Source organism: Monomorium pharaonis, chromosome 1 (genome assembly GCF_013373865.1).
Source record: "Monomorium pharaonis isolate MP-MQ-018 chromosome 1, ASM1337386v2, whole genome shotgun sequence".
Lineage (NCBI taxonomy): Eukaryota > Metazoa > Arthropoda > Insecta > Hymenoptera > Formicidae > Monomorium > Monomorium pharaonis.
Window position 1 is genome coordinate 21,974,589 of NC_050467.1, and position 12,963 is coordinate 21,987,551.

Below are 12,963 nucleotides of genomic sequence, written 5' to 3' on the forward strand. Positions count from 1 at the left end.
CGACGATAAATGATTGGCTCGTTACGCCGGCCAACATAATTCGTCCACGACTCTCAATAGCCGGGCGCTTCCTGAAATAATTACTCAGCGAATTGCTGAGAATATTCCCTTTAATTGAAGTAACGTTCTTCACGTTATGGAGATGCGATACCGTTCAAGTTGAACGACAAATCAACTTAATCTATCTATCGTCATTCCTGTCGCGCATGCGATAGCCTCGATGGGATATCGGAAATGAAGTACGATACGGACGCGCGGGATTCGAGATAATTTGTCGCTTGATTGCCGATTCGTGATGCCTGCGGGATTTCGTTGATGGCTTAGCCGAAATCGGCTAAAACGCAGGATACTCCGTAGAGTTCGATGTGATTAATGGCGATCGCGCGTGCCTCTCGCTCATACGTTTATCGCATATCCACTGCGAATGCAGTATTAATTCTAAGAGAGAGACGAGAAAGAGAGAAAGAGAAACGTATCGTGCTTTCAGTAATGCGATGAACCGAGAGCGGATCGATAAACGGGCCATTAAGGCTCTCTCGCGGTGCGATATTGTTTATCGGACGCGAGAAGTGACATGCAATAAATTAATTGCTACGGCTTCATTTTTTTAATTACGGAAAGAACAATCTTGGAGTATTTAAAAATCTAGATGTATAAGATAAGAAAATAATTCTATATTAGACGCTATCAAAGTAGCTATATAGATATGTACATTTCACAAAAATCTACGACAGTTTTTGACAGTTGAAAAATGTACCAGTTATTTCAAGAATTAGTTCTACACTACTTCTACGTGACATATCGGACAGCTGTTTGTCCCAGTTCGTTGCATATTTTTTTTTACAGGTTTCAGGATTACTACATTCTATATTTTTGAGAGGAAACTAAAAAAGCTGTAGTAATTAATTTATTGCGCCATGAAAAAGCCGAGCCTTAATATGTGAAATCAATAATACATGAAATTAAAAAAAATATAAATGTGATTTTTATTACTTTTCATCCTACATTTGCCTTCCCCTCGAAACATATATAGACTTCCATTTTTCTGTAATGCAACGAAGTTCGACGGAAGCCGCGAGCTATGTACAAACTCACAACAATTTAGGTTGATACGTGTTCACCGGCGAGCTTTTCTGGGAGCGATCATGAAAGCTACTGGCCGGGTTCACCACCAACTCAGATTTTCACGGAGAGTACACAACCCTCATTCGTAACAACAACGATCCCGCCGGCGATAACAGACGTTATCTCTATCACGTTTTCCACTCGCAGTACGAGCAAAATTCGAGATTGCCGCGATTGCTCGGCGTTACGGTGGGAAGGATGGTGGACGGCACCCTCCCTCCCCTCCCCCAAGTAGATTCGTTTCTTCGTTCCCGGCCCCGTGGCACGCCGGCTCTGGTAATTCGATAGTTTCGCTAGTTCTGTAATCCCAGATTTTCCGAGCCATCTGCCACTCCGCTCGTTGCGCAGCAGAGATCGCACCACTGAATCCGCCGAGTTAATTCTCGCGATCTCCCCCCGGTTGCGCTCCGAGACCGAGAAACCAGTTAGCCAATGTACCCTTGTGACGATTACACGCGACGATAGAGGAGCAATTGCGCCCAGTCGAGCCTGGTGATTAAAGAAAAGAGGGTAGGCTGCTGGGCAAATGTCGTTACCACGAAAGAATTCGGCACGGCGGCTGTTGGGTCATTTGTGTGCCTATTTTTAGTCGTAACGACGATCGAATTACGCCGTCATGAGAGGCTAAATATTAAGACTAAATGCGATTTAATAGAGCACAGTTTAAACTTATGGAAATAAATGTATACCATATATAATCTGTGAAAGATAAATATCAAGTTAAATAAAAATGATAAATACAAGATAAATACATTGTAAATGTTACAACAAAATTGTAACATGCCAAATATAAGTACAGCAAAGATATAAATATAAATTTTATATATTAAAATATTATTTCTAACTATAGCTCTGCTAATTATCTTCTTTTATTAATAAATTATAGGAGACTAGCATTAAAAGAAATAAAAGTTTTGAATACTTTATATCGTACTTGAATAATTTGACATATATTTCCTTTATGTTTGTATTATAAGAATGTAATTTTAAATTTGCTTCCTGCCTTTTGCAAAGTTTAGGATTAAGGTGCCCGCATGTGTCGCAGACCAACCTTACGAATTCCAAAGGGAGAGGTAGCAAGGAGCATAAATCACACGATCTGAGCGTCTATCAAAAGCAACGAAATCTTCTTAGAGCAATTTGTAGCACAAACGAGCCGCGGGCAAGCGAAGGGGGTGAATGTTTATGAAACGCGACGAAGCAAAATTGCCGTAACTGCAGAGCGAAAGACAAGATAAAAGGGAGGCAACGCGGGGACTCCGGTCTATCTGTTTCGGGAGGCAATGAGACGAGCCGACGTAGGAGAGAGGATTAATGACGAAGACGCAGATGTTCGAAACGCTCTAAGCGCATTTCCTTAATAGCACTAACTGCTATATAAAGCCGCGCGCTCGCCCAGAAACCGAGGACAATAAAAAGATAATTTGGCACACTCTTATGCATTAGCCATCTCTTTTAAAAAGATATTAAATAATACGCCGTTACATATAAAACGGTTTTTATCACACCTGACAAGTCATTCACGACAAAAAAAGTACATTATTAAAAATTTAAACATTTATTTCAAAATCTATACATGTCAAGAATGTTCATTTACAATATTTATATCATGGATTTGTGTGCTCTAAAATAGCAAAAATTTAATTTGAAAAATATTTAATCAAATATTTTTTTATTATTCGGGTGATGAATGTTTCTAATCCCAATCCACATCCTATAAATCTTTATTAATCGTGTGCAGTAAGCAATTAAACACATTCCTATTCACCTCATTTTGTCGTAATAAGTCACAAATAAAATTGAAGAAACGTGAACGCAGCGAAACCAATGGAAATATGTATATAATGACGATCGATACCCGAAAATATTTAACGAGGGTTACGGATCCCCAGGTGTAAACGAGTCGTGCATCGATGCGGCAAATGCGATTCTTCATCGGCGTATCCGAATTGGGGAAGAAGGAGAAGAGAGGCCCCGAAAAGGGGAGGTGTGAGGACAATAATTTTGCATGGTCGATTTACGGGCAAACTCAGCTGCCTCCGTACCGCATCGCCTATATCCTCGAAATATATATCTCGCGGCCAGTGAAAGAGGGATAGAAAGGTGGGTGGAGATACGGCGGCCTCGGCCGCCCACGTCGCTTTCGGAGTTCTTGAACTCGGTTGACAAGGGCCAACAGGATTTAGGATCAGCGGAGGTATAGCGAGAGCCGGAGCTGCTGAGCTCTCCTTGCCACGTGTAATCTGACCTGGCGCATCGAGTCACGCGACGTAATCGCCCGTTTCGCCATTCTCGGAGTTAGGCGCGACCGTTCAGCCTGTACAAATCCGAATGTAGCGCAAAGCTCCCATCAGATTAGCGAGCACGCGTCGAAAATAATATAAAATCACGAAATTTATAGAGATATTATGAAACATTCACAACGCATAAAGATTTATACGCGCATGTTACGAAACTATAATACTATTGATTAATTTGCGAAAACAATCTGCGGAAAGAAATAATGATATCGGATTTCCCCTCCCTTCTCCTGTAGTTTAAGTAACTCTAATAACAAATAACAAAATTAATTAATGAATTTTGATTGATCACGTATCAAACAAACAAAACTGCACATAAATAATATAAGCGAAACTTTATGAACAGAGAGAGAGAGAGCGGGAGATAACATAATTCATCCAACAATCCATCTTCTTCGCTTAATAAATTAACGGAAATAATAGCATTCCCATGCGTAAGTAAATATCGAAAAACTTTTCTCATTCTTCCGATCACATAATTTCACTTTAATTATACGATATTGTGATTTTGCGCGAGACAAACTACGACGGCGTGTAATTTAATGAATGATGGATGGATCGATGCGACCTCAACGAAAATAAGTTTTATTAATGAAGATACTCCCTGCGTGACACAATCATGTCAACGGCTGTTGTGTAAGTTTCACAATTTCCTCAACGGGGGATCAATCAAATTACTTTCCACAGTAGTGCAGGTAAACGCGTTGTTTTACAACATACCGTTATGTAACTAACGATCGAACTAGTGCTTACAAAATTGCAGCAAATACAATTTTGTTTAAGGTTAACAATGTATTATTTTCGTAACGTTAATTTAAAAATTCATAGAAGAACAACGTCGTCACTTTAGAGGTTTCACTATTCGAATTTATTTCGTATTTCAAGTAATTAAATAAGTTTAACAAATGTTTGTTAAGACTAAATATTTTAACGTAATGCAATTATTATGTTGTAAGATAATCTAAACTTTTTCCTTTTATATAACCGTAAAGGAATGTTGTAATAAAGCAGAGATATTTTACCATAAAAACATGTGTTCAAACTGTGTATGTACTATTAGGCTCTCAATTTACTTCACGTTCAATGTCTAATATGATATGAAATTGAAACGCGAAGCAAGCTTCCGCAATGAAACTTGATGTTTCGCACTGTCTGGCGCCAAACTAGCCTATTTTACAGACGATAAATGGCCAAAGTAAAACATATAGGGTCGTTTAAAATCTTATATGGCGTAAACGCATCCTAGCTGCTGGCGTGCATCCAGTGCAACCGTTAACGCGGTTTAACGAGCTCTGAAATACGATCAACCAGCGAGAGTTCACGATCCTGCTGCATCGATGCACATCGATTGAGGAAGATTTAAAAAAAAACCAGCACTTACGTAAAAATGTATGTGCCTTCATAAATAAATGCGAATGCATCCGGCAGGCGGCGAGCGAATCTACGAAGTCAGAAGTCGAGATATGAATTTCGATCAATCATTCCAATGGAAAAAGGGAAACTCCGATTCAATGCAATCCGATCCGAATTTACGACTATCGTTATTTGCGTCTGCAACGAGGTCGATATTGTTACGACAAGTTAATGGAACATGTGTCGTTAGAATGTTTAAATTATTCCCCCTCTCTTGCGAATAAAAAATTCTTTTGAGCCCACAAACTTTTTCGAATATCTTTTTAATAATCGTAAATATGTTGCGTTATGAATACTTTGCGTCAGTCAGAAATTACTCGAACATTTCTGAAAGTTAAAAGTAAAAAATTTAAATAATAAACGCAACAAAGAACTTTAGACAAATTACAATGCGTTTCTTCTTAATGTAAAATAAAATCTCACGCGTGCATATAAATGAATTATTCATATAAATAGCCGAATAATCGCAAAGTAAATAATCGCGACCACTTTTCCATTAAAAACATTAAAAACGATTTATTTTATCGTGCCTACAGCAAACAGTATATTGTTTCCGGCGAATAAGAATTAGCTGGCAATTAAATTGCGATTTAATATCTGCTGTACGTGACGTTATATCCTATTGCCGGAGGTTATGGAGAGAGTAACAACTAAAACAAAAAAAAAAACTTACCGGGTATAGCGCGTATTACCTCAAAGTTTAATTAACTCGATGAATCTGCCCGACATATGGACGAATACTGGCGTTTCTACGTGTGCACGAACGGACGCATATTGCGCCAAAGCCATAGCGCGAATAATTCTCTTGCAACTATGTTCTCCTTCTCTCTCTCTCTCTCTCTCTCTCTCTCTCTCTCTCTCTCTCTCTCTCTCTCTCTCTCTCTTTTTCTCTCTCTCTCTCTAGCTGACCATGCAATTTATTTTCCATACAGTTTTCATGGGCTCTTAACGAGCCCCGTCGCTTGCCCCCTCTCCCTCCCGTTTTTCTCTCTTTCCTTTATTTTTTTTTTTTTTTTTTTGTAGCCCTGTGTGCGCGCGCGCGTGTGTATATGTGCGTGCGTATGTATGGTATGCTGATTTTCGCGTATTGTGCATAGTGACGCACCGCGGCGAGGAGCAGACGATACGGGCCCGACAAAGGGAAATGCAATTTACTTTGAAAGCGTTGCTCGCGTACTTGCGTCTGCGTAAATTAGATCCGCACGCATAGTTCGTTTCTATGCGTGGCCTGGTTGTAACCCGGTTGCGCTTTCTGTCCTCCCACCTTCCTTTCCTCTCCCTCTCCCTTTCTCTCTCTCTCTCTCTCTCGCTCTGTCTCTCTCTTTTCCGTTTGTCGTGTCATATATTACCCGCTCGTTTCGGGAATAATTTCGAGTTTAAAATTGTTGAGTTTGTACGTGATATATGAAATTTATAATTACTTTGCGTCGCATCCGAGCGAGAAAAGTTATGCCCATTATTCTGCAGTACGATACACACTATTACAAATTTATTAATTGTATCTATGTAAAAGTGCAATTATATAAGCTTATTATAATTTACCATTTTAAGAGACACATTTAAGTCTGAGTAGAGAAAAATAAAAAAAAATTTATAATGCGAAATATATAACGTATTCAATACTTCATACGGAATTTGACAAGAATATAATTAAGTTTAGACCATAGAGAATTCATGCCTATGGATTGGAATTACGTCATGAATTCAGAGAAACGTCATTTTAAATTTCGCGAGAGAGAGGCAGCGCGCTATTCGCGAAATGTCGATCGAGAAACAGTGTCGGTAGATATGTCGATAGGACATCACTACTGTCAGGGCTCGCGAAGGTACTCGATAGGATTCGAGCTACTTGGTCGTCGATTTACAGCTTCTTTGATCCTCTTGAAATCCCCGGGGCATTTACGGAGTTAAGAAAGGTACGCTTCGAAGCGCGGTAAAGCCGTATGTGCGTGCACGCGCGAGAAAGACAGATATCGTAAAACTTGAAAGCGGATAAACCACGAAACCATGATTGGACCTGACGAGATCTAGCTAGAGTAATCAACAATACTAGAAATACTCGTACTGTACACATTTTTGTAAATTGCATTATCTTCGTCTAGTTATTTTCCAAATCTTCATGTACAATTTTCCTAAAGTTATAATAATATAATTGTACGAGTAGCGCAAAATACATGTTGATAAATGTACGAGAAACTCAAAGAATTTATATTTTATTTTTATTAAATAATAAATATTATTTTAATGAATTAATTAAATATTTTTTCCACTCGTGAAGAACGTTAAACCAACGTTAAACTTCTCGCGCAATTCGTGAGTAAGAAAAATTGGTAATTGCGCTGTAAAAAAAAGTGACAGCGACACTTCGAGCGTAGCGCAAATGGCGGGGACTGACAAAACGGCGGCGGAAGAATCGAGCGCGATGAAGGAAAATGCAATTTCGCCGACCCCAAACACCGACACAGACAAAAATACGTACACTGTATACTTACACATCGCGGTGGTCCCGGCATACTTCCGGCGCACGTAGAGCAACACAATTCAAGAATACCAACCTGCGGACAAACAAACGGGTTAATTAAAAGCTCGGCTCCGCGGGGTAGAGGGGAGTCGAAGCGACGGGGGTGGGACGGGGAGGGCACAATGTACGACCAGGACGAGGACAGGCTGGATTGTCGGGATGGCCTCCTATTTAGGGGCGCGCATGGCACGCGGCACAAATATACGCGGTGCAGGCAGAAATACGTGCCGCACGTATGCATATGCATTTTCCGCGCTGACGTCGAATATGAAATTTTTCGCATCCCAGTCGTCTCCTCTCCGTCCCTCCCTTCTCGCTAATCGTTTTCTCCGCCCGCCGCAAAAATTATGCGTTATTGTTGGCGGACCTCCACGATCGCGCGAACAGGAGAAATCGTCGGCAAGAACGCTCAATGAAGACCCTTTGTTTCGTGCGCGCACGCGCGTGGAAATTTAATTAACGGCGTAAAAATATGCTCGTATAAGCATGCACCAGAGGGCATGACTCATTGTTTGGGAAAAATATTGTTTCTCCGAGATATAATACGTGAATAGAGACGCAACGTAAAAATAAAATCAGCAAACGAATAACATACAACAAAGAATAAAGCAAAAATTATACAAAATAGATTTAATTTTACGGGTGAGATTTACTCGAAGTATCCGAAAATTAAACGCGTAAAATTTTGTAAAATAAATTCCAATTTTGACATTAATTGGAAGCGAACGGACTTCGACTCGTGCTTCAAATCAACGGCGATACCACCGTCACATCGAGCGCATAAGTAACCTTCAAGCGAAACTTCACGAGAATAAAATTAAACGCGAAAATAATCCACCGGCCTGCGTAGCCAATTTGCTCGTTCACGGTCGCGCGACTGATCGGGACGATAGTCGTAAAGGCGAAGGGGAGGGAAAAGCCGCTTTTACGCGCGGAGACCACATTGACGGGAACGACTTTAACGACATCCAATGTCCAACGAGTAGTAACCAGCTGGGCTATCGCGGACTTTCATTCCTCCTTTGCCGCAGGCATGCTCGATAGGTCTCACACGTCGTCCCGTACACGCACGCGATAAATCGTCGGCTCGTAAAGCAATGTTTCTCTATTCGGTCAGAGGAGGAGAGAGAGAGAGAGAGAGAGAGAGCGCGCGAGAGAGCCCCAAGGAAATTAAATGCGCTCGGAAAGACTCATCAAAACCGTGTGTCTCGACGCACGACAAAATTAACTTCCCTATAAAGTACAGACGTATGTCGGGTTAACGTAGACTGAACGATGGGACCCTTGACCATTCTCTGACAATGTCAATGGGAATCGCTCGTTTACGTGCACACGATATCGAGTAAAGACTAAACAAATAAATTTCGTTTCGTTTTTATTTTAAATTGTCAACTTTTTAATATAATCAATTTATTTATTAATAGTGTTACACGATAAAAGTTTCAAAAATGTAATTTTGTAGATTATTTATGCGCTGCAATTCTTAATTTATTCACACTCGTAGTTCTATGGCGAATCAAAGAAAATTATTAATAAAAATATAAAAAAAATTCTACTCCTCTGTCATGAGCAATTTCACTGTTTTCCTCATTTTCATCGGAAACAGGTTACAGTAACTTACAGCCAATTGCGTATACGGCGAGTTGATTAAGTTGCGCTAAGGTTGCTTTCTTGATTCTGCGTGAGGCTAGTGCGAACTTCGGGATGCCGCCAAAGTTCGCGGCAGCCCTATGGAAATACGTATAAGTTACAACCCGCGAGTACTTCCGGTGGTAGTACCCAACATCGGCGCACTCCACGCCCGAGCGGAGTAAACTTCTCTGATTTCCCCGCTTGTGAAGTAATTATCATCCACGCGCGGGCGCGCGCTTATCGCGACGATGTGCATCGTTGACGGGTACTTGAACGTGTAATAATGGAAATTTCAGCGGGCAACAACGCGTTGCGGAAGACCGGCGTACTCGATCAAACTTCGCGCAACTTTGTTACACGTCGCGATGAAAACCGCGGCCTGGTAAGGTATTCGGCTTTGATTTTCTTCTTTATTTTTCACTAAGAAAATCTTTGCCGATCGAGCGGAAACGCCTGGAATTTCTGCCACGAGTCATCCCGTTTGGCGCGCGCTCAAATGGCAGGAAGATCAATGCGCTTGAAAGTAAGACAAAATTAGATGTTTATTTCTCGGGGAGATATTGGTTGCAATTTGGAAAATTTGTACGGTCGTAATTTTTTAAATATATTTAACTTTGCTCTAAATTATAATTGTGTCCCTTTTATAATCCTCTATCCTTTTTATGAAATCGACTACGTGTAATTTATTATTTGCAGCTTTAATAATATCATGAGAAACAACACAGAATAAAACATTTTTACCGTGTAAATATGTCGTAATGAATTTTTATACAAAAAAATTAATTATATCTACATATAGTATATTCCTCACATTAAAGACATATGTATCTTCAATTGAAAAAAATTGTATTTCTTACTAAAAAATTTCCCGAGAAAAAAATTGATGAAAACCAACATTCTCATTTTCATCTCCTAGTATAATAAATATCACGGTTATGAGTAATAATTATTATATTTATACAATGCATTTCATTGTCACAAATTTTAACTGGGCCATCACTGGTATAAGTGAAGCAAGTCGCAACGCGATAGAGCGCTAATTTTCTCGTGCGATCGCGCGGAAATCCACGCGGATGATCCATTCGTCACCGAGTCGGCCTCCGTGGAGTCTCCGTGGATTTAGCCTCGGATGTAGGCCGCGCAGTAACACGCGGATATGCGCGCGAATCGCAGCCGGAGTGTACACCTCCTCGGCCGGAGATACGCGATACTTGGATTACACCGTAGTGGGAGATCGGAGCAGGAGAACGGGGAGAGGAGGTGCGACAGGTGCGTTCAGATACGTGTAGCCAGAGACCGCGCGGTAAATATGTCACACGCCTAAATCGAGACCGCCGCGCGAACTCTAGCCAAACGGTCGAACGATCTTGAACCTCTTTTTGGGAAGCCCTGGTGGTTTATTTGGCCAAAACGCGGAACACGGTATCGGGCCGGGTCAAATATAGAAGTCCGAAGCGCGGAAACGGGAGATGGGAATCGCCTCTGCGATCGAGCTTCCCCATGCGACGCGGCGCGAACCATGGAAATAACGCAAATAAAGCAAAATCCTGCCGCTGCACGCACGCATGCCTTCGTGGATTGAGGATTTGATGGATTTTTCTCGGACCGTTTGGTAAAGTGAAAATAACTGTATGACATAAATGCAGGTCTAATAACAGCTACAACGCGATAAGGAATTAATATTTTTTTAAGGCGTAATTTTTGTTTGTTTTTTTTACTTCTATAATTTGTTGCGCTTTTTATTCACGATTTTATAATTTGTACTTAATAAATACGCACACAATACAAAGTGACATACTGCAACGCAGTAAACATATATTAGAACAGTCACAGTTGCGACTTAAAAAATGTAACGTACAGATATTTTCATTATTCGAAACAGTACTAAAGATAGATTAGATTGTTAATAAATGCGCGACACAGTCGAAGATAAACGTTTGCGAATTGGGCGACTGTCCCCGGTCATTCATAAGTTTATGGTGCATGAAACGCGCAGCGGGAATTTGCATAGCGTGCGTGCCTTTCCGCATCTTTTATAGCCATAAGTCAGCCGCGACATTTACGACACTTTAAGGCATAAAATTGCAGAGGCCATTAAAAAAAGGGCGGCTACCGTCGCGAATCGCACGCACGCTTTCGAAGTGCAAAAAGCGTTGACGGCTGATCTTGACCAATGTATTTTAATCTTCTTCCGCATAGATAATATTTAAATAAGGAAATTGATTGTTACAAGTACCTTAAAATTTTTATATTTTAGTAAATATATGATGTGGCAATATCATACATTGTAATTTATAAATCAATTTTGAATTAATTAAATCAAATTTAAATTAACGTCAATTTAATAGAAATAATGATTAAATAGTGAGATTAAGTTTAAGATCAGATTCTTTCACTTTTCCTCGATCAAGATTTACAGTTTACATCTTTTAATATCAAAGTAAATAATTTCTCAGCTTTTATGTTTGCTTCTGTGTATGCTTACTCTATTTCCTACATTTAATAATAAATCTCGTTATTTGTGTCTTGATAATCTAAATTTCCTTTACTTCACTGCACAGTAAACTTCACTGGTGCAAAGAAAACTTTAAAAATAAATAGTAAAACACCGCATGATCTCAATTTCACTTCTTCACTTCTTTGAAATCATTTCCTCGTTCATCGTTACTAAATCGTTCTCCGATTACCGTTCGTTGAGTGTGTCACCAAACTGATCAACAGTCACATTTCAATAGTATCCTGATGTTTAGATATCTATAAATCTGATCTAAGTGACCGATTGTGCTCAGAGATGAGTCGCTCACCTCAGAAGCAAGCTACGTGTAGCTCCATAGCGGAAGACGGCATGTGCGTTGAAAGCCGGAGGAAAAGTAGTAGGAGAAGACTTAGAGGGAGAGAGAAAGAAAAAGAGAGAAGGAAAACGGCGTTTCATCGTTTCTAGGGTAATTTTAGATCGGTAGGATAGCGCCTGCGGTTTGTAAGAGAGAACGAGATGGAAGTACGTACGAAGAAGAAGGATAGAACGAGCTTACAAAGAGAGAGAGAAAGAGAGAAGGCTACGGGGTGGGAGAGCAGCGTCGTCGGAAAACATGAAGGAGAGAAAGAGACAGAGTTGAGACGGGTCACGGAGCGTTTACGAAAGAGGGAATGAGAGACAGAGAGGGGAAGGGAAAACCACGCGAAAGGTGCGAGAAAGAGGGCGAGGGAATGAGCCACGGAGGAAATTGCGGACAACAGAGAAAGAGAGAAAAGGAGGGAAAGGAAGAGAGGCGGAGACCCGGCGAAAGAGAGAAAGATGGAGAGACGTAGAGAAGGAGGTAGACTTCGGGTGCGAGCAGTCTACTCGAACGCAGTAATGCCGACCAGCTCCAACCGGGTGCCGCCAAATCGAACCCCGGTTCGAATTCCGCACGGCCGTGCCCGCGGAAAGAAACAGAGGAACGAGAGGAGGAAGAGGAAGAGGAAAAAGAAGAGGACAAGGAGGACGGTGGAGGAGAGGAGGAGGAGGATAACAGCGACGAAGACAACAGCAACGGCAACGACGACAACGACCACGACGACGACGACGACGACGACGACGACAACGACTACGACGACGCCGACGCCGACGACGACGAGGACAAGAACGACGGGAAACGCGAATAAAAAGAAATCGCGAAGGTGGAAGAGAAAGAAGAAGAAAAAGGTACGTGCTAAAGAAACTTCCTGTCTTCCCGTATGGGGTGTAAAGAAAAGCGAGGGTCAAACTTGATTTGACGTGACATAACGAAACTTAGGGAGAGTGAAGGATGGATCGAGAGAAGATAGGAAAGAAGCTTTTACATCCGAAAAAGGAAGAAGCCAAGGATGATGACAGCCAGATGGGTCGATGTCGCAGTCCCCTGGTCAAAAAAGTGTCCAAATGTGTCTTTACTTATCTGACGGTTACCAGGGAAGAAATAACGTCACGGTTATTGGTGTACCTTTTGTGAT

At 41.0% G+C, this 12,963-nt stretch overlaps 2 protein-coding genes and 1 long non-coding RNA gene across 3 annotated transcripts in view; 1 reads left to right on the forward strand and 2 right to left on the reverse strand.

Annotated features, from left to right (window-relative positions):
- LOC105828142 (tyrosine-protein kinase transmembrane receptor Ror) overlaps nt 1-12,963 on the reverse strand; it is a 238,599-nt gene that overhangs the window by 147,669 nt on the left and 77,967 nt on the right. The window lies entirely within an intron of this gene.
- Nucleotides 1-12,963, reverse strand: part of LOC105828802 — a 50,331-nt gene that overhangs the window by 28,040 nt on the left and 9,328 nt on the right. The window contains exon 2 of the long non-coding RNA XR_003626159.2: nt 7,331-7,393. This is a non-coding gene — a long non-coding RNA (uncharacterized LOC105828802). The remainder of the gene's footprint in view (nt 1-7,330; nt 7,394-12,963) is intronic.
- Nucleotides 12,658-12,963, forward strand: part of LOC105828801 — a 34,836-nt gene continuing 34,530 nt past the window's right edge. Inside the window, exon 1 of the mRNA XM_012667315.3 lies at nt 12,658-12,676. The gene's annotated coding sequence lies outside the window, so the exon portion shown is untranslated. The remainder of the gene's footprint in view (nt 12,677-12,963) is intronic.